The sequence below is a fragment of the Emydura macquarii genome, unplaced genomic scaffold (genome assembly GCF_026122565.2).
Source record: "Emydura macquarii macquarii isolate MOO-44397 ecotype Brisbane River unplaced genomic scaffold, CSIRO-AGI_Emac_v2 contig_554, whole genome shotgun sequence".
Lineage (NCBI taxonomy): Eukaryota > Metazoa > Chordata > Testudines > Chelidae > Emydura > Emydura macquarii.
Window position 1 is genome coordinate 8,181,908 of NW_027130691.1, and position 19,803 is coordinate 8,201,710.

General features: G+C 46.1%; 1 protein-coding gene across 28 annotated transcripts in view; it reads right to left on the reverse strand.

Moving 5' to 3' along the window:
* Positions 1-5,780, reverse strand: part of NCOR2 (nuclear receptor corepressor 2) — a 373,900-nt gene extending 368,120 nt beyond the window's left edge. For 25 of the 28 annotated variants that reach the window (XM_067539730.1, XM_067539728.1, XM_067539729.1 and 22 more), the window contains exon 1: positions 5,635-5,779. The gene's annotated coding sequence lies outside the window, so the exon portion shown is untranslated. Of the gene's footprint in view, positions 1-5,634 lie in introns of all 28 variants that reach the window. The other 3 variants (XR_010918232.1, XM_067539723.1, XM_067539724.1) reach the window with 1 other exon arrangement.
* Between the last annotated feature and the right edge of the window lie 14,023 nt (positions 5,781-19,803).

Sequence of the window (19,803 nt, forward strand, 5' to 3'; positions counted from 1 at the left end):
AATCACAACATGGCAGTTCTTCCAGTCACCTGGCAACCCACCGGATTCCTGAATCTAAAGAGCCATTGCCAAGCTGCCCTGTCTATCCTAACCACAAACTTTCTCCCATACAGGTAGGGGTGAAAGTTTTGTATAGATTTAACCACTGCCAGGAGTTCCTATCAGATGCTGCAGTCATTTCTCTCTGGAGAACTTAGATCTCTTCTGCAGTAAGCACTAGCATCTGCATCCAATATGAAAGCGGTTTTGAAACACAGATCGGCCAAGACAGGAGCAGTCACGAGAGTATCCTCTTCCTCCCCATCCAACTTTCTGTGGGGATTCCACAGGGCTCTGGGTCCTCGGTCCCCTTATCTTCTACCACTTCACCTTAACTCCTGGAAATCCCAACCATAAATTCAACTACCAACTGTATACTGCCAACTGGCTGACCTACCTTTCTACTGCAGACCTGTCTCCTATCTGAAAGAAGAAGAAGAAAAAAAAACCCCACACTTCTCTCTGACATCTCCTTGTGGATGTATAGTCTTCAGTTCCACATGGCTGACGCAGAGCTCTTAATCTCTCCCCCCAATGCCTCCCTGCTACCTCCTTTTACAGTCACGGTGGGCAACCCTCCCGCCCACACCTGCCTGTCACTCAGGACTGTAACCTGGGTGCCATCTTCACCACGACTCCCTCTAGATCCTCACCTACAGGCCATGTTTAAGTCTTGCAAATTCTTTCTACATACCACCTCCACAATACCGCCTCTGTTACCCATCCACAGCTAAAACTCACATCATCTTGCATTTTGATTACTGCAACATCCTTCTCTCCAGCCTTTATAACTGCAATCTTGGCCCGCTCACATCCATTCGCACTGCTGCTGCAGAGACCCTTCTCCTAGCCGGTTGGTTTGACCACATCACCCCCTCTCTGCTCTTCAAATTAACTGCTAGCCTTTGCTCTCGAAGCCCTTTACGGCTTATCCCCACCTCACCCACCTATCACCATTCACTCAACATCAAAATGTCAACTCCCACTTGAAATAGGCCAGTAACACCGGTCTCCATCGCCCACTGGGTACATTTTCAAGCTAGCACCTTCCTGCTTTCTCGCATGCTGCTCCACATGCTTGGGAAAAGCTTCCCGCAAACATCCACAAAGTGACTTCGTTCGCCTCCTTCAAATCCCTCCTTAAAAAACACAACTCTCCTTTCTTACGGTGCCTACAAACAACTTGACAACAGTTAAATCGCGGGCATGAGATCAGTGCCTGTCCCACAGCGTCTTGTGGTTTCCCCGTGCTTCACAACTGGCCTGTCTGTATCCATATGTTGTCTCTTGTCTTATACTGCAAACTCTCTGGGGCTGCGGCTGTCCTTCTGTTCTCTCCCCATACACAACCTATTGCATTGGAGTTCTGGTTCACGATTAGGGCTCCTCGGTGCTAGAGTAATAACCACCATTATATTCCTATCACCGATCCACACACAGGTCCTCATGCTGCATCACAGGCAGTCCTGGCATCCCAGATTTTGTGCTCTGGAGAGATGGAGGCCATGAACTTTCCCTTAGGAACGTCAACCAGCAAGACTTGTATGCACCATTGCGGCCAGAGGAACAGCTTTTTTAAACTATGCAGCACATGCGCCTTCATCCTCTATGCCCATGGTTCCCAACCTGGGGGGGGACCCCCTTGGAGGCAAGCACCAAAGATTCCAGGGGGTCCATGAGGCTTCAGTAATATTGAGGTAATTTAACACCCTCCCCCGCATCCCCCCCCCAGCTCCATTCCAGGCACAGCAGCCACAGCGCTGGCCAGAGGGGAGGAGCAGCTCCCCCACGCTCCACACGCCCAAACTCCCTGTCAGCCAGAGCGGAGGAGGAGCGCCCCCCCCAAGGGAGGAGCAGGCCCAAGCTCCACTCCTGCTGGAGTGGAGGAGGAGGAGGAGCAGCGCCCCCCCAGCTAGGCATCCAGCCATAGAGGAACAGCCCCACACCATTGGGGACCCGGAGCAGCCCTGGCCAACCCACCAGAGCCCGCCTCCATTACCCTCAGTCCATGAGGGATGGGACGAGGCGGGGCCACATGGGGCAAGCGGTGGCTTAGCTTCTTACTCAGGTTAGAGTAATTTATGAGGATGATGATGTAATTTAGTATGATCATCATTATATGTATTTATAGGGGTTAGGTGTGTTTATGGCCGGTGAGGGAGTGGAGCTGGGGGGCGTGTTTTACCTAGTGTGGCTTTCACTCAGAAAGGTTGGAAACCACTGATCTATGCTGAGAAGGGTTGTGGTAAAGCCCCTATCTATAAATCCGGGGTCAAATATGGCCTGCGTCAAACCTCTTTTCTGATTGAGCATTGGATGGTTCAGGGGACTGGCAGAGCCTTTCTAATCTAGGCTATCAGTTCAAATAAAACCCAGACCATTAGTGACAATTTGGTGTTTTTTGTGACCGGATTTGGGCTTGTTTCATACAAACCACTAACCACTTCTCTGGCACCCTCAGGTGCCAAGCCAAGAGCGTCCTCTCACCACTCCAGAGAAGGAGAGCGTGGCTGTGGGAGACAAAACTCAGCCTGCCACTGCTTCAGGTTTCGCCAATAAACAACCTAGTAACCCTGGAAGGTTTTATAGCAAGGCACATTTTAGATACAAAGGCAAAGACATGAAGCCAAATGACTGGCACAGCAATATAAAGCCCAAAGATCAGACAAAGTACTTACACATTTTTCCCATCTGTCTGGCTTCTGTTGTGTCATTTCCTCCCCCACCCTGCGCACACACCCCCGCCTTCACCTCTGCGATAACTCACTGCATTTATTTGCTTTCAATAATCCAGGTAAACTTTGCGAAAGCATTGACTATAACTGCACACAGATTTTCAGTGTGATATTGTCATATGTTGCGTTATTCTTGTGGTCTCACAACTCTGCAATAATATAGGCTATTGATGCCTATAGCAATCCCCCCCTCCAGGTAAGTGTTGTATCCATTATACAGCTAGATAAAGGGAGGCAGATAGAGGTTAAATATCCTACCCAACCTTCTTTAATGAGTCAGCAATAAAACCTGGAGGAGGGGGATTGGGGGTGAGATCCCAGCCAATGAAGTGAGAGTTTTGCAACTGACACCAGTGGAGACAAGATCACCTCAAGAGTCCTGACTCTCCTTCCCTGGCTTATGAACTTCTATTAATATAACACGCTTTTTCCTCTGCATAGCACACTGCAAGCTAACACTAGATATATGTCCACCCACACTTACAAATCCTAAAGTAGAAGCACATGGGAACTTCTATCCAGCTATGCAATGCCGAGAAGTCACATTACCATCTATACAGATTTATCAAGGCTATTGATAATCAACAGCAAAAAGCTAAACCTTAACAGCTGGTGTTTTTCTGGCAGCAGAGGTCATAGAAGCATTCAAATCATAAATGCACATTCACAGCAAACGTGCCTAGGGGAAAAACAACAAAAATCAGAGACATCACCCCCTGAAGCATCAACCTGTTTCTCGCATACAAACTCTTTAGCTGAACCGAAAACACAGAGTTCGGAGGACAGATCACACCTTGAGTACAGGCAGAATTGTTTACAACCCTACCAAGTACCTTCCAACCACATGCAGAGTGTACAGAGCCTTCCATAGTGGAAACAAGACTGTTCTCACTGGGTCAAAATGTAACCCATAGCCCCAGGCACAAGAAGCCACAGGAGGGATAGACAGTCATGCAGCTTCTGCTGCTCCAGTGCAGTTGGCTTCACCAGAGAGTCTGTTCTTTGTGCATTGTCAGCCAGTCAGGGAACAAGAAGAGCCCGGCCAGGAGAGAGAACAGGAAATTGCTTTGTTGTCAATTTTCATTTTATTTTATCACTCCAGAGATTACAGTTCAAAAGTGGAGTGTACACTTGTTGCCCACGGACTCCGTCAGACCAGCCCCGGTTTACCCATCATAAATATTTACATCTCAGCCACTAAACTCAACATTTGCAGATAAGTGGGCTCAACAGTTCTTATTTCTATACTAGGAGAACGGCTCAGCTGGGGCTGTAACTGCACTGGTTTCTCTAACACATACATTACATATTTTTAGACATGCGTGAGAAACTTCATTCCTGGGGTTCTCAAACTTTTTTTTTTTTTTTTTTTTTGCTGGGACCCACACTGAAAAAAATATTTCAGGCTGGGACGCTGCCTTCCCCCCAATGCCATGCCACGCTTATTGGCATGCGCCAGGGCTGACAACTCACGACCCCCCCCATAATAGCCTTGTGACCCCCTGGCAGTGACCCCCAGTTTGAGAACTCCTGGTTTATTCAGTCTAGATTTCCCATTTGGCTCCAAACGGTGTCTTCAACATGGATTAGTTTCTCTGGGATCTCATGTAGGCATAAAGCCAGGAGCTTCCAATATATATGACAGTAAGAGTCTAAGGACAAACAACAACCCCAAAAAATTATACACAACCATAGAAATAAGAACTACGTATATATATTTAAGGGCAAAATAAAGTGCAGCTATTTATGTGCACAAAGAAATGATGCATTTTGCATCACAAGAAATGCTGCCAAGTCAACCGCATTTCCATATGTCCAATTCCAGTTTCAAAATCACTTCAGTATCTTTAATAGACCTTAAAAAGCCCTCCCTGGGGTCCTTGAATTTCAGTTCCCAGCAAGAATGTCACGGCAGCCATTTGGAAGAGAGGAATCTGGGTAGAAAAGGGAGGGGACCAGCACTTGTTGGTTGAAGGCAAAGAAGTGACACCAGATCACGAGGGTAATAGCAGAAGAAATGATTTACCAATGCAACTTTCTGAAGTACCAGACAGGGCAGTTCAAATGAAAGGAAAGGCTACAGCATGCGGGGCAGAGGAAACTTCATGGCCTGCTTTCCTAGTTCAAAGCAGCTTTCAACCATAATTTTGATTTTACACAACAGCTGCTCAGTCATACAGAGAGACTCATACCTGCCTTACAAACCAGAGCAACTAGAATAAGCCTTGCTCAGTTCATTTGCTCCCACAGTTAATGATCTGCTCTGGATTCTGAGACTATTAATAGTGATGTGTGGTTTTTCCTCTCTCTCAAACTCCTTCCCCACCCGTCTCCCCAGCTCGTATATATTTCAGCAGGGCTGTGGATGGGAGAGCAAAGGCCCTGCCAGTTCATGCTTCTCCCTCTGGGACCCTGTATGGACAAGTTCCCCTGTGTGTGTGCAGATGCCGAGCCTTTCCCCCCAGCTGTTAATGCACATTGCCAATTTGCAAAGGCTCCTCTATCCCCTCCTCACCCCCATCTCCGCCTTTCACTGTGGAGCATTTGGGGTGGGGAGAAAGATCAGAGAGGGGAGAATCTCTTGGCGTGTGTGGCTGGCTGCAGAGCGAACAGGGCAACTCAGACTTTTCCAATCTTGGCGCGTGTGTGTGTGTGTTTTCTTTTTAAAGGCACCAATGCATTTAAAGTGACTTGCATAAAATCCAGCTTATTGCCGCATGCAAAGCCACCCACCCACCTTAATCAGACACCCACCCAGGGCGATCTCGGGCCCCCCACATCGAACCCAGCCCCTCTCCTGCTCGCTGGGGAGAAAGTAAGTCTGGAGAAAGGGGAGAAAAAAAGGATCCCCCCCCCTTACCTAGTGCCTTTGCCCATCGCCTCTTCTTTCAAATCTTCCTCCTCCTCCTCCTCCTCGCCTGGTGTAACGAGGATCCAAAGTAAGAAGTGGGGGGCGGAGGGGGGAGTTTGGGGAGGAAATGGGCAAGGGTGCTTGGGGGGGGGGGGAGAGAAGAAAATCCCTGGGATGAATGGTGGGGGGGCGTGCCGCCCCGCTTCTCTCCCCGTCCAGCTGCTGCGGTGTTTATAAATCCAGAGCCAGGCAGGGGGTCTGTTTTCCCCGGAAACCTCCGCTCCGCTCCCTGGCTAAGATGTCTGTCCGTGCTGCGCTGCGCGCCCCGCCGGAGCCCTTTGCAAAGCAGCAGCAGCAGCAAGTTTGCAATGATCCCTCCTCCCCGGCTGCTGCCGGCGGCTCCTCCCCTGCGCGCGCTCGCCCCGGGATTAATCCGGTGGGGGCCGCCAGGGAGATGGAGCGCCGCGAGCCCCCCCCTGCAGCCCCGCTCCGCTTGCGGGAGCCGAGTCCCTGCGGGCGCCTTAAAGGGACCCGCAGCAGAGACTCTGTGCAATTTTGCAAAGCAGCCGGCGTGCTGACGGGACGGACAGACAGACTGCTTTGCACCGCCACTTTCCCTTTCTGCAGGCGGGCGGCAGGGCTTCCTTGGCTTTTATCGTGCGGGTTTTTTCCTCTCTCTCTGTTTCCTCCCCCCACGACCATTCGTTCCTTGCAGCGCCAGAGGCGGGCGAGCCCAGGGGTTGCAGCTGGCAGGGCCTGTCCCGTGCTCCCGGCTGACCTACCGCATCCCCGGGGCTGGCTGCGAGGGGAAAGTGCCAGTGGCGAAGGCCGGTGGCCCTCTAGGAGCCAATTCTGCTCAAAAGCAAGGGGGGGAATAATCTGGAGGCTATCATGGGAACTTCATTTTGGGCCCCGATCCGTATCCTGTCACCCCTGCGACTGCCCCTAGGAGTTGGCCCCCTGTGAGTAAAGGTTCTAGACGGAGTAGTGATTGCAACCCACAACTTCAATAGCCAGCCAGTTTTTCAAAGGCTGATTCATTACAAAGGGGAATCTGCAATAGTTGGGCCCTGGCCAGCGCTCATGCATTTGACTTTTTGCCAGCCTTGCCAACTGTCCTGATTTTATTGCACCGCTCATGATGTTTGGTGATTTTCTTAAAGGCCCAGCTTCTGGAGTCCAGTGATTTCATGAGATTCTCAATTTTCCCTTGGTTTTTTTTTTTTTTAAGTAAATTTCTAGGCCTTACAGTTACAGAGAAAAACATTGAAAATATGAATCGAGTTCAGGCTGAAAGCTGGGAAGCCAGAGAACAATTTATTTGAAAACCCTCATTGTGTTAGTAAAATAATATAAATGAATAATACCTAGCTCTTACATACACTTGTCAGTAGTAGATATCAACTCTTTACAAAGGTCAGTGAAAGTCAATCATGGTTGTTTTGAGGCATGACTCATGATTTTTGAATGCTTGTGGTTGACAACACTGCTTTGCATACACTGTGAGACTCCTTGATAGGGTGTTAAGCGTGGGCATGTGTTTGCAGGACTGGGATCTAATTCACATGCATAGGTGTTTGCAGAATCAAGCCCATAGTTGTAACAATATTTTCCGTCACGGTGTGTGATTCCGCAAGCTTCCACCACAAAGAAAATCCCATTTATTTCAGTGGGACCTGAGGATTCTAAATTAACATGAAAGATCAATTTCAAAAGGTCCAAGTAAAACTTTCTCCTGTGTTTTAGGAAACTAATAGTTCACACAAGGTTTTAAAGAAGCATTTCAAAACGTTCTATCTGATGGCAGTTTATTTAGTTTGCCAGTTTTTCCTATTTGGTCATTTCCTTTTAGTATGCACAAAACCATTCTGTTTAAAGATACATCACAGCTTATGCTGGGGAAAGGAGAGTAAGGGGGGAATGCAAAGGAGGCCTCAATCATTGGACTGCTTACATTGCTTTAGAGTTTCCAAACACACCCCTGTTAGCTGGTGTCAGATTGTTTTACAACAGTTCAGCACATCTGCGGGGAGAACTGAAAATCACTGCAGAATTTGCAGGCAAAAAAAAGAAAGTCACACTGCTGTTTAAATAACTGTGTAATAGGACGGCACAAATTTACCAACCACAGCAAATTCAAAGTTTATTGTCACCATCCTCATAAAGTTGTGAGTGTGGAGAAGGAAATCTTAGGAGTTGTTTTTCACAAGATTTGAATACCCTCATCTGAAGTCAGTGGGAGATGCAGGGTCTCAGCACCTTTGTACAGAATATAATGAGCCAAATTCTGCCCTGGATGCAGGTCATCTTCCATTGACCTCAGGGGTAACTAACAATCAACAATAATAATACCTCACCCTTTATAGGGCTTTCCATCACTAGGTCTCAAAGCACTTTACAAAGAAGTTCAGTATCATTATCCTCATTTTACAGACAGGAAAACTGAGGCACAAAGCTGTGAAGTGACTTGCCCAAGGTCACTCAGAAGTGCCAGAACTGGGCAACTCTGTCTTGAATCAGAATTCCCCAGTTTGACTGGTGTGGGCCCCAAACTGGATATTTTGGAAAATTTGAGCAGTTTAACAAAAAGAGAAATCCAGAACATCCCAGAATGAGGGAAAAACCCACTTCTGAATCATCTCTCCAACTCATTCCCCTCACTTGGACTTAAACCACCCCACCTGCCCTTCCACCAGCTTCCAGTTTTTCTACCAGTTTCATTTTTTGGTGCTCCCCTCTCCCCCATCTTCCATAACTTTGGCCCCGAGCCTGCAATCCCCATGGAGTCCGTGACAGGAGCAGGGCTTGTGTGTTTTCCTCTGCCACAGACCAACACAATCAGACATGCCCCATAATCCTTTGTGCTAATATGATGGCCACCATCTTGATCAACACTGGGACCTCTGGAGCTAAAAGCATGAGTCTCCATAGCTTAAGCTAAACAGCTGGGGCTCTGCAGTCTCACACCCTCTGTGGACCAAAAACAGAGAGGAGTCCTAACACACCCTGACCGCTAAGGGACACCAGCTGGTGTAGTGCTCCTGTAAAAAGCAGGTAAATGCTGCCTCTTAAAGCCAGGCATGTGGTTCCTTGCAATATCAGCTACCACTGAGCACACTTGTGTCTTAACAAACAATTAAACTAAACTACTGTGTGGATGGAAAGCAGGACATGATCATCTTTTTTTTTTAAATGTACACGTATCTGCCATTGTTACAGCCCTGACCCTGCCGCGATCTCCGCATGGTAGAACCTGTGAAATGCTCACGGCAAGAGCTGGGCCTAAGGAAGTTTGCCGGAGTAAGGAAGGCAGGATTTAACTGATCATTAACAGACGCTTGGACACCTCACACAGACTTTGTGAACGCCCTGCTGTTCCACCTTTAAAAATTCAAACTCCTTTGCTGAAATATTTAAAGCAGCCTTTTCCCTTTACAAGACATATAGGTGTTGACAGGAGTTTTGCATTTGGGGAGTTTTTCTGTCCACTTCAATGAAAGATAGAGCAGGCCTGTAACGTGTTAATTACTTTTTATATGGCTTTTCCGTGATATGCCAGCAGTGCCTTCCACTCACTTTACTTCCATCCAATTGTCAGTAAGGCCCCAATCTTCCAGTGAAGTTTAGGTGGGTGCAGGGGGTCTGCCTGTATGGAACTCGTTTCAGGATGGGACCACAGAGGGACTCTCTTCTAGGCTTCTTGAGTTACAATAATAATACCTAGCCCTTTTCTATCAGTAGATCTCAAAGTGCTTTACAAAGGAGGTCAGTACCATTATCTCCATTTTACAGAATGGGAAACAGAGAGGCAAAGTGACCTGCCCAAGGTCACCCAGCAGGCCAATGGCAGAGCTAAAAAAAAGTACCCACGTCTCCCAAGTCCCAGTCCAGAGTTCTATACACTAGGCAATCCTGCCTCACTAGTAGAGTTGAATTGGAAGCAGTCACCAAGCAGAAATGCTAGGGGTCAGCATCCTCTCCCTTAGGCCTCAAGAGTCAAACTTTGGAGCCCACTCCAAACACCAGCTGGGGCCAGATTCTCAACTGGCGTAAATTGGCATGGCTCCATTGTATTCAACTGATTTTCACCAGCTGAGCATCGGCTCCTCCCCTGGTGTCCTGTCTCCTTGGCCCATGTATCTCTGAGGGTTGGCACAGCTAAGCAGCTTGCTGTTGCAGTCCCAAAAGTTTGAAGCAACATCAGGTGGCCCTTGCAAACCACCATTTCCTTCAATACCACTTAAGCATGCAGCAGGCAATACCATTTGAGTGGCTGAGATATTGGCATGCTGCATATTCAGCAGCAGTAACTGGATTTCCACAGAAGCGCGGGGGTTTATTTATTTGTCTTATTTCTGCTTCTTTCAAGTAGCTTTTGCTGCAGGAAAGAACCTGCAGGGGGGATGATTTGCAACTTGTTTGCAGTATTCTTTCCCTCACTGCCTTTGGCAGACACTGGGTACAATTGTAACAAATGAGGGCACTTTCCATTACTCAGGAATAGTCTCCTCAAGTTTCTTTACAAGATTAGGCAACAACTTTCTTTGACACGCCTCTGTAAATCCTAACCCAGAGTAAAAAGAAGAGCTGGAAAGAGGATTCCGATTCAGATCTAGATCTACATTAATTTCAAGGTATGATTGGGTTGGGATTTAGATTTGACGGGTCTGGTGGAAATCTGGCAAGATCAGACATTTAAGAGATTTCATCACCTTGTGCCAAAATTTAATCTGCAACTGAAGCAGAAACTGGGAAACAGGGCCCCTCCCCATTTTGCATCCTGCCCAAACTAAAACAGTAGCTCTGAAGATTTGGGACCCAGGAATTTAAATTCAATGGGGGATTCTCATTGTCCACTGGTGTGCTTATCTGGAAACTTCTGCAAATCTTGCGTAACTCTCCAGCTATCAAATACACCATCCACCATTACACATCATAGTTAGCGATAATCAAACTCTGCTGTGCTTCAATTATACCAACTCAGAAGATTTGGCCTGTGCTAACTTGCATAGCTGTGTAAAGAACAAAGTCCAAGGGCTTCCCCCTCATTTTACCGTCTCCCCCACCACAATCTCAGCGTGGTGTATGCGAGTGTATATATATATCTGTGTGTGCATGCATATGCGTGTGTGTGTGTATACATATATCACAAACACACACATTTATATAAAATCTGGTTGTCTGTGCATGCTTTCTTTGGAGTTTTTGTTTGTGTTAGTCTTGCAGAATTAATATCTTGTGAAGCAAAGTGGCAGATCAAATCCTCCTCTCACAAATGCAATTATTGTGAAGATAAAGGACTCGATTTATCAGCGTTGCTTTCTGGGGGGCTTATGCTCTAGCTCTTTAATATCCATTGTGCTGTAGCTGGTTTTGCATCTTTGGCATTTCTCAAGGACTTCTTTTTTTTTAAACTTAAATGAAAATAGAGTCTCGTCCCCTCATATAAAGGTTTCATACGTTATTTTACAACCAGTAGGAGTCAGCATTTAAGCTCTGGGTGGTGCTGGAAAGAACAATAAAATAAAACTTACTTTAGAAAGAGTGAGAAGTTGGAAGAGTGTTTCACTGCAGTTCACCGAATTCTGCCAGAGCAGAGACTGTAGCTGTTCTGTGTTTGTACAGCACCCAGCGCCACTGTCCCAAATGCAATCTTTTGCCCATACCATAATATAAATATAGTAGATGTTTGTTTGCAGCAACTGTCGCTTACAAGCAACATTTTCTCTGGGAACAAAAGGGCACCGATATGTTGCTACTAATGAGGATGTATTTGCTAATACGACAACTGTTAATAGTAATAGCACCTCCCAAAACAGGGCACTTTCTTTACAGAAATTCTGCACCTTTTAAAAACCCAGTCCTGGGAGTGTCTTGAAACAAGGACTTCAGGGTTCAAGCCAGTTCACAATTACCATAGAATCCTTCATCACTCACTGTCACTGCACACAATTTACACACTCCACCCACCCTTAAAGTCACCCCTCCTAACATTACTAAACTAGAATTCCCTGGGTGAAATCCTACGGCCTATGCTATGCTGTGCGTATGCTACAATGGTCCCTTTCTGGCCTTAAAGATCTATTTTGTTACACGTTTCTTAAATGTACACTCTTTGGGGAAAGATACTGCACCTACCGCTGAGTCTATAAAACAGCATTGCCAACCACAAGCATTCAAACATCATGAGTCAAGCCCCTCCTCCCCCCCCAAAAATAATAAGATGGGCTTAAAAATTAATTCTGGTTTCTTTTCATTTGTGTTCTTGGTTTTTAAGCCCTTAGGCTTCATGTTTTCAAGCTTTTCCCCACACCCAGCAGAGTCAGAGCTTCCTTTTTCTTTTAAACAAAAGCGGAGTTTCTGATATAATGACAAGACACCAAGAGCTGGAAATTTAAGAACAACCCAGAATATCAAGAGACTCGTGATACAATTGCAAGGGGTGGCAGCACAGGTTGGTTGGGGTCTTTGGTGCTACGGCAATATAAATATTACATTGAACTTGCATGAATAGGATTGTGGCAACTCATCAAAAGCATATCCGCAGTGCAAAGCTGTAGATAGGCTATGGAGAATTGGTGCAAGCTTTCACTTTCAAGCTGAAGTGGATAGCTATTCCATCAGATAAAATGGTAATACAACATGCTTCTGAAATATGGCACAGAAGAGGATTTCACAGGCTGCGAGCTGGAGGCCTGCATTGTATTCCCGTACTGGAATGTCTTCCGTATTCTACTGCCCTAACCCCAGGCAAAATACAAGAAACTGGGGCGTTTTCTTGGACGCACCTAACTCCCACTGGAAAACAAAGTTAAATGCAAAATAGAAGTCACCCTTGCTTTGAAACCACGCTTCTGTTTAAATCTTCAGGCGGGAAGGCAATTAAATTGAATACAATTGCAGCTTCTAAACTAAGACACACTGTAATTGACTTTATCTGAGCATCAGCCCCATAGAAAGAACATGCATAAAACCATTACAGAGTGGTTCATAGCAAGCTTTTGTGAACATGTAGGACTCTCCTTGGCTGGGGAATTCTCCAGCTGTTTAATATTCAGCATGGCCATGGCTCAATCCTGCAGTCCTTACTCTGGAACATTATTGGAATAAGAACTTCAGCATTTAGCCTGTTAAAGGAACACAGAGTGTAAAGCAAAAGGTTACAAGGACTTCCACCATTCTCCCAGTGATAGACTAACTCTTAAGGCCATACTGACATCTCTGCATGATGGTCTTCACTTTGATTTTACATTAGTGAAGCTCATTCTGTATTTAGGGCAGGCACACCCAAGTATGCGCAGTACCTAAAGCTAGATTCAAGTCAAGCAACTCTTGGGTGCTGCAGTGTAAGCATATGTTAATTTCTAAAAGCTGTGCCTTTTTTCCTCCTGCTCCACAGTGCATGTGCAATGACTCGTACACTGACTCTCGCCTTGAACGCAGAGATGTACGCTGCTCCATCACTGCTGCAGAAAGACACATGATGCCAGCGGTATTTCTACAGGTGCCGGTGACTTTCGGGTGCTGGTGCACGCTATTTATCTTGGTTTTTCTAGAAGGCTTGGTGGGGTGAGCACAATTGGACTGACGCAATGGATGATGCAGTGGAGCATGGTCTGGGAGATCCTTCTACATGTCCTGTTGACCTATTTTCACGTTTCTATGCACATGGGTAAAAAGGGTTTAAATGGGACTTAAGTGGTGTATAGGCCATGCACTGGGGCTGAATTTCACCCACAAAGAAACACTGAGAGGCATAATATATAGATCTTTACAGGAATAAAATAAGGACTGGCCTACACTTAAAAGTTCTACTGCAATAGCTGTGTGGGTTGGGTCTGTGATTTGTTACAGACAGAGATATGCCGGTATACGCCCTGGTGCAGACAACTGCAATTATACCAAACTAACTGTGCTTTTAGCAGTACAGCTTATGGCAGTATAATACAATTTAATAAAGCATAAGCTATACTGGTATAAACACAGTTATCCCAGTATATCAGTGTGTACACACTAGAAGGTTTTGCTGGTTAATTATACCAGCATAACTAATGGCAAAGTCCTCCCAGTGGAGACAAAACCTAAGTGTGTTAGTACTAAAAGGAGACAGACTATAAACAAATTACAGCCTTCTTACAGCATTCTTCCATCACGTTACAGACAAGGAGATGAGCTAGATGACATAACGGGCCTTTTTCCAGCCTCAGCGTCCATGGTGTGTGTGTTTTTAATAGGCTGGGGTAGGGCGGGAGGAAGACAAGTTGCTGGAGAATTGTGACTTCACATTGGGTTGTCAGTCATTCCAGAGTCCCACACCGCCCCTTCTAAGTAACTGTGATAATACCTTGCATTTATACAGCACCTTTCAGCCTGAAATAAGACTCCCAAAGTCTTTTCCCGTACGTCTGGTTTGTAATCACACGACTCACGCAAAGCAGCCACCTCTATGATGCACGGAAGCCGAGCAGGCCCTGCCGTATCATGCCCCGAAGTTAAAGGGCTCAGTTTATGATGTTGCTTTGGCTTGAACAGAAAAATTACATAAAACCAAATCCTTCCAACCACAGGATGTTCTTTGTTAACACACACCTGGGGTGAACCACCCTGGCCTGGGGAGCAGAGGTCGAGCCAACAAAGGGCATTTCCAAAGGCCTGTTATTCTCTGTTCAGAGAGCACCGTGTGCATTCCTGAGATTTTTGCTCCCTCTCCTGTGCGGAGGAGTGCTGTTCAGATTCTTCATCTGAAACTGCCTCCTCATGTACCGACCTGTTACATTTACTTTGCACCGTGTGAGCCAACTCTGCTTGTTGCTAGCCAATGCCAGTCTTGGCATCTGCATTTTCATTCCATGCATGCAGTACATGGCAGGGACACAGGAACCTACTCAGCTGACGCAGGCTGCTCAGAGGTTGCACTATATATTCAATGGAGCAAATTGAAGCCATCCTCCATCTTGAACACAGAGGGACAGCCCTTAGATACTACAAAACCCTGATTCAGTGATACAACCCCGATACAAAACCTCTGGATCTGACTGACAATTAATAGTAACAGGAATAATTAGCACTTTGTATCCAAAGATCTCAACCCACCATATAAGAGAAAGGCATCTTTACCCACAGTTTACAGAGAGGGAAACTGAGGCCCAGAAACATTAAGTGACGTGCCAAAGATCAAAGTGAGTCAGCAGTAGCAGAGCTGGGTATAGAATCCAGGTCTCTCAACTCTCAGGCCTGGTTTACACCCAAAACTTAGGTCAACCTAACTATGTGAAAAATTTCACGCCCTGAGCAGCATACTTAGGTCACTCTGACCATTGGTGTACACACCGCTAGGTTGATGGAAGGGTTCTTGCGTCAGCCTAGCTACTGCCTCTCAGAGAGATGAATTAACTACATCAAGGGAAAAACCTAGAGAGTATCTACACTCTGTCTCTACAGCAGCACAGCTGTAGCACCATAGCTGTTCCGCAGCAGACCTGTAATGCAGGCATTCCCTCGGTCCTGTTCTTTATCCACATGACGGGGCTGCCTCCCTCGGTGAGGCCCTTCTTGAATCAAGGTGAAGGACTGCATCTTGGGATGTGCAGTCTGCACTGCGGTGGTAAAGGTCCGGGATGGGGAGGGTGCTGGCTGCCTTTAATAATTAAATAAAAATAAACTAAAACCGGTTGTAAATAAAAATCAACAACTAATTTTCACACCAGTATTTGAATGGGGAAGGGGAAAAGTTGGGTTATTTTCTGGCTCAAAGAGCCAGATGAGAAAGCAGCTAACCAGTCCTTTCTCCACTTCGCTTTCTGACGTGGCAAGAAGCAGCAAATGGTAAAGGGAGTCTGCAAGCACACTGTTCCTGCCGTCGGCAGACTTTCTGCCCACTTGCATGTTAAATGATTTCTCAGGCTGGGATTTTTATTTTTTATCCCTTCAAACAGTGAATAGGAATAAAATATTCCCAGAGGCAGGAGCCCCTGTTTCTGAGCTGCCTTGGACTCTCCCTGTCCGGAGGCTGCAAATAACAGGTGTATAGTTAGTGGCTGGAGACTGCTATAAAGTTATTTTTGGAAATGGTACAGAAATAATAACAGTGCAGCTCTGGCAAATACGGTCAACTAGAAATCAGCTTGGGAAAGCAAATCGCCTTAAAAAACCCCGCTAATTGCTGTGCATGTCAAGGTTATGAAAACACTGCTAGGACAAGGGATGCTTGACAGTCGGTCAGCGATTGCATTGGCCATGGTGCCTCCACTCCACGCCCGCCTAGAGGCGGCCCCCCAGTGGCTAGGTGGTATGGGGAAGCTGTCACAGAGGGAACAGAGAGTCTCCCATGGGGACATTCAGGGTGGGGATGGATTCAGGATTTGGCCATATCCTCCATGGTCAAAAATACCTTTATCGTCTCTCCCTCTTCTCTGCCATCCCAACTAGGTTTCCCTGCCTCTGAGAAAACTCAAGGTGCACACTTCTCTGCTGGCCTATGTGCTAGGCGCTGTATAAATACACACATCACTACGCCTAAGATCTACAAGCCTGATCCAATAAACACACTCTCATGAGTTTTAGACCAAGCCCTATCTGTGAACATCTCACGGAGTTCTGGGGATGGTGGTCTCTCCGCAGCAGATCTGCAGTATAACACTGTTAACTCTGCTAAGTGCCAGTCACAGCATTGCAGGCAGGAGAGTGGAAGATATTCAATCAACCCCATGAGAAGCATCTCATTAGCCTGACATCGCTGCTATCGCGTTAAAGCTAGTATGTATGAAGAAACCTCTCAGGACCACAATAGGTGTCTGGACGTATTTAGAAGCATCAAATTGCCTTAGAGGATAGACCTATTCAAGGGAGCTGAATGGTGGGAAAGAACATTGAACCAAAAGCAGCACATTAGCACTTGGAGCTGCAGTGCCCAAACACTGACTGCACTTAATGTAGCAGAATTTAACATACATACGCACACCCGGGAATCCTCATGTTAATGTTAAATAATATGTAAGTGTTCTAGTAATCACTCTCCTTGGAAGTTTAAGTTAACCTAATCTGCCACTGTTTCCTGATTTCAGCTATAAAATCCAACTGCTTTGGTGCAAGTTGCTCCATATCTGTGTAACTTTGGACGGAATTTTCCCTCCCCAACAAAACTGAAATAAACAGAAAATCCACCTAGAACAATCTGCTTTACAGAGCACGTAACCAGACACGGAGCTAGTTAAAAATAAGCAGAAGTCCAAGCCTATATTGAAATATTAATACATGATTAATAAATGCAAGTCAGCATACATTATATATATTTGAATTTTGTTATGGGGACATTTGTATACACACACACCCCTAAATAAATTCTTTGTAAACTTAGAGTTAATGTTGCTTGTGAACATTTCCTATCAACACAATTACTATTAATCAAGGCTCATTAAAATCCAGCTCAATCTAAGGTCCCATCTCTAACAAACGACATACAGGAGACCACCCAACTCCAGGGCCAACTCACTTTCCGTATCACCCACAACACACACATCCAGTTCTTCTCAGTCACACGCCCTGAAGCCCAGCGTGTACATACCCTGGAGACATGAATGCAGTTGTGAAATTTAGAATGCATTTGTACAGGAGGATGCTGGGGTAAGGTGGGGGTAGGGCTCATTGTCCTCTCTGGAGAAAGAGAGGAAGCTTGTCAGAGGGCAAAATTGCCTCCATGTGGGAGCTGTTAGTTCCACTCTTTGAACCCCAGAATTCAAGCAATTTTGGCAGCAAGTTTCCCTCTTTTCCTGCCCATCAGTCTCCGTGGCCTATTCAGTTGTCAGCCTCTCTGCCAAGGCTGTGAACAAAGGTGCCAACTAATGCCAGCTGTAGTGCTGTTTTTGTGATGAGGACAACGGTGCTCTGGGGACGAGACGGAGCCCCACCAGCACACTGTACTCATTTAATACATGTGCAGAATTTCAATCTCCCCTTAGCTATTTAAAAGGTGCTGAATATAGGTATTTAAAACAGGGGGAAGGGCAGATTCTCAGCTGGCGTAAATCAGCATAGCTCCATCGGCTTCAATTGATCTACAGTGCTTGACACCAGCTGAGATTCTAGATCTTGTTAAAGTAACGGGGGAGTGGGGGGCGGATATATTGTCATAGGAACATTTTATCTTTATTTTCCTGTAGAATTTCCCTGATAACATGCAGTTAGGTTATTGGAGTACACGTCAGTCAGAGTCAGAATGCAGATGTCACGGGAGATGGCAGCGAATGCAGAGATGAAGAAAGGCTGAAGTATTGAGTTCCTGTGCGACAGGATATTTTGACTTCAGCTGGCTACTCCCAGGAATGCTCATCAGTCAGTGTTCAGAAGCAGAAAGCTGGCAATCCAGAGACGCTGGCTTGGTACAATACACCTCTACTGCTAGAAAAGTCCGTGGGATAAAGAGCAGTCTTGACCACAGAAATAAATTGCTACAGATTTATTAAATCAGTATTCATTCATAATCTTTAACACACAATGACAGTTGTATCTTACATACAATCTACCCTCTTGTCAAATCTCCCAGCTGTCAGGGATATAATTATCTTATTGCTGGCTATATATCTACTCATAACTTTTCCCTTCACCCTGTGAGATGAATTAAGGAGAGCTAATAAACCCTGGCCAGCAATCCATTTACACGTTTTATATTTTTGGCCAGGTACCAAATTAAAAGATCCATAAAAGAGGTATTTTCCCCTTGCGTCCCCCTGGCTTAATCTTAGTTAGCAACCTCTGGACACATCTGCACATGATATCTGCAGATAACAAGGGCAGCTCACACCACCTGCAATAGGCTCAGAGGCCAGAGGTGGATTGGGGGGATGCTTTTAGTGATGGTTGGAGGTGAGTTTGGGTTTTTAACAACTCACACTAACCTTGAGAGGATACGCTGCTCCCTCAGGGAGAAAGGAATACTCCCAGCGAGGCCATTTCAAAGCTAATTATTCAGTCCTGGACACAAGACGGCACAAAGAACGTTCGATGTGTTACATGTGCAAGACAACAAACACCCCATATGATCACATCGTGGGTTTTTGCACAGACAGAGCTCTGTCTATGGCAGACCACAGAGCAGGGCTGTGTGCCATGGTAAAGAAAGTTGCTCTGTCTGCTGTGTGGACTCACTGCACGATTCACGGAAAACAACTGCCTGGCATCTTAGGCTCAGAGTCCAAAGCTGGGTGAAGCTTTGCACCAGGTCTCATCTCTTGTGAAGTACATCACGACTCAGCCTGTTCATGCATGTCTGCTTGCAAAACTGTGTGAACAAAGTGGGCGGGGGGGTCTGATCAAGACATGTTCTTGTCTCACACTGAGGCGTGTTGGCTGTCAAGAAGAAAATGGGGATGATTTTTTGAACTGTGAGCTAAGCTGTGTGCCTACGCAACGGCCTGCAAAAAGAGTGAATGTGCTGATTTTCAGTGTGACCAAAGGAAGACATGCCAACTTGACTATGTCACAGACATATCTGGGAAAGTGAATGAACTAAATACAGGTGTGCAAGGCAAGAGCACCCACATCCTTCAGCTGAGTTACTGAATCTCAGGATTCGTGAAGAAAATTGTTTTCTGGAAGAATAATCTAGTGAAGACAAACTAGGAATCCATCCCTCGGCTTTGCAAGTTCCAATTAAATTATTCAGTCTCAAACACAGGTGATGGTTGAGCATCTCAGTTGGCTAGGGGGGCCAGTGTGAATCCTTTTCCCCCAGTTTTGACGTGACAAAGTATGATTGGGTGTGATTTCAGTGCATGTGTGATGCCATGGATTTGCCAGCAGCTGGAATTGTACAGCTCATCAAAATTTCCTGTGATTGATTTTTGTGAGGAACATATCTCCAACTTTCCCTCCTGGAGTTCTGGTTCGTTGTCAGAAATGAATATCCTGCTCTCTCAACACACGCCTTGGAACTCCGACTGCCATTCACGAGCATGCGTGTGTGTGAAGCTGGATTAAGCGCACTTCTGCCCATCAAGTCTTGGTGTTGACCACTGATGTCACATTGGAGATTAGAGGTGCAATTTCTGCCGTGCCACTGGACTTTGAGAAGCTGTGTCGCAACACACACGCTCATGCGTCACATTAGAGAGCATTAAACAACTTAATGTGAACATTCCTTGGATTCCTTGGTCACTATGTTCCTTTTGTTGCTCTGTGGGG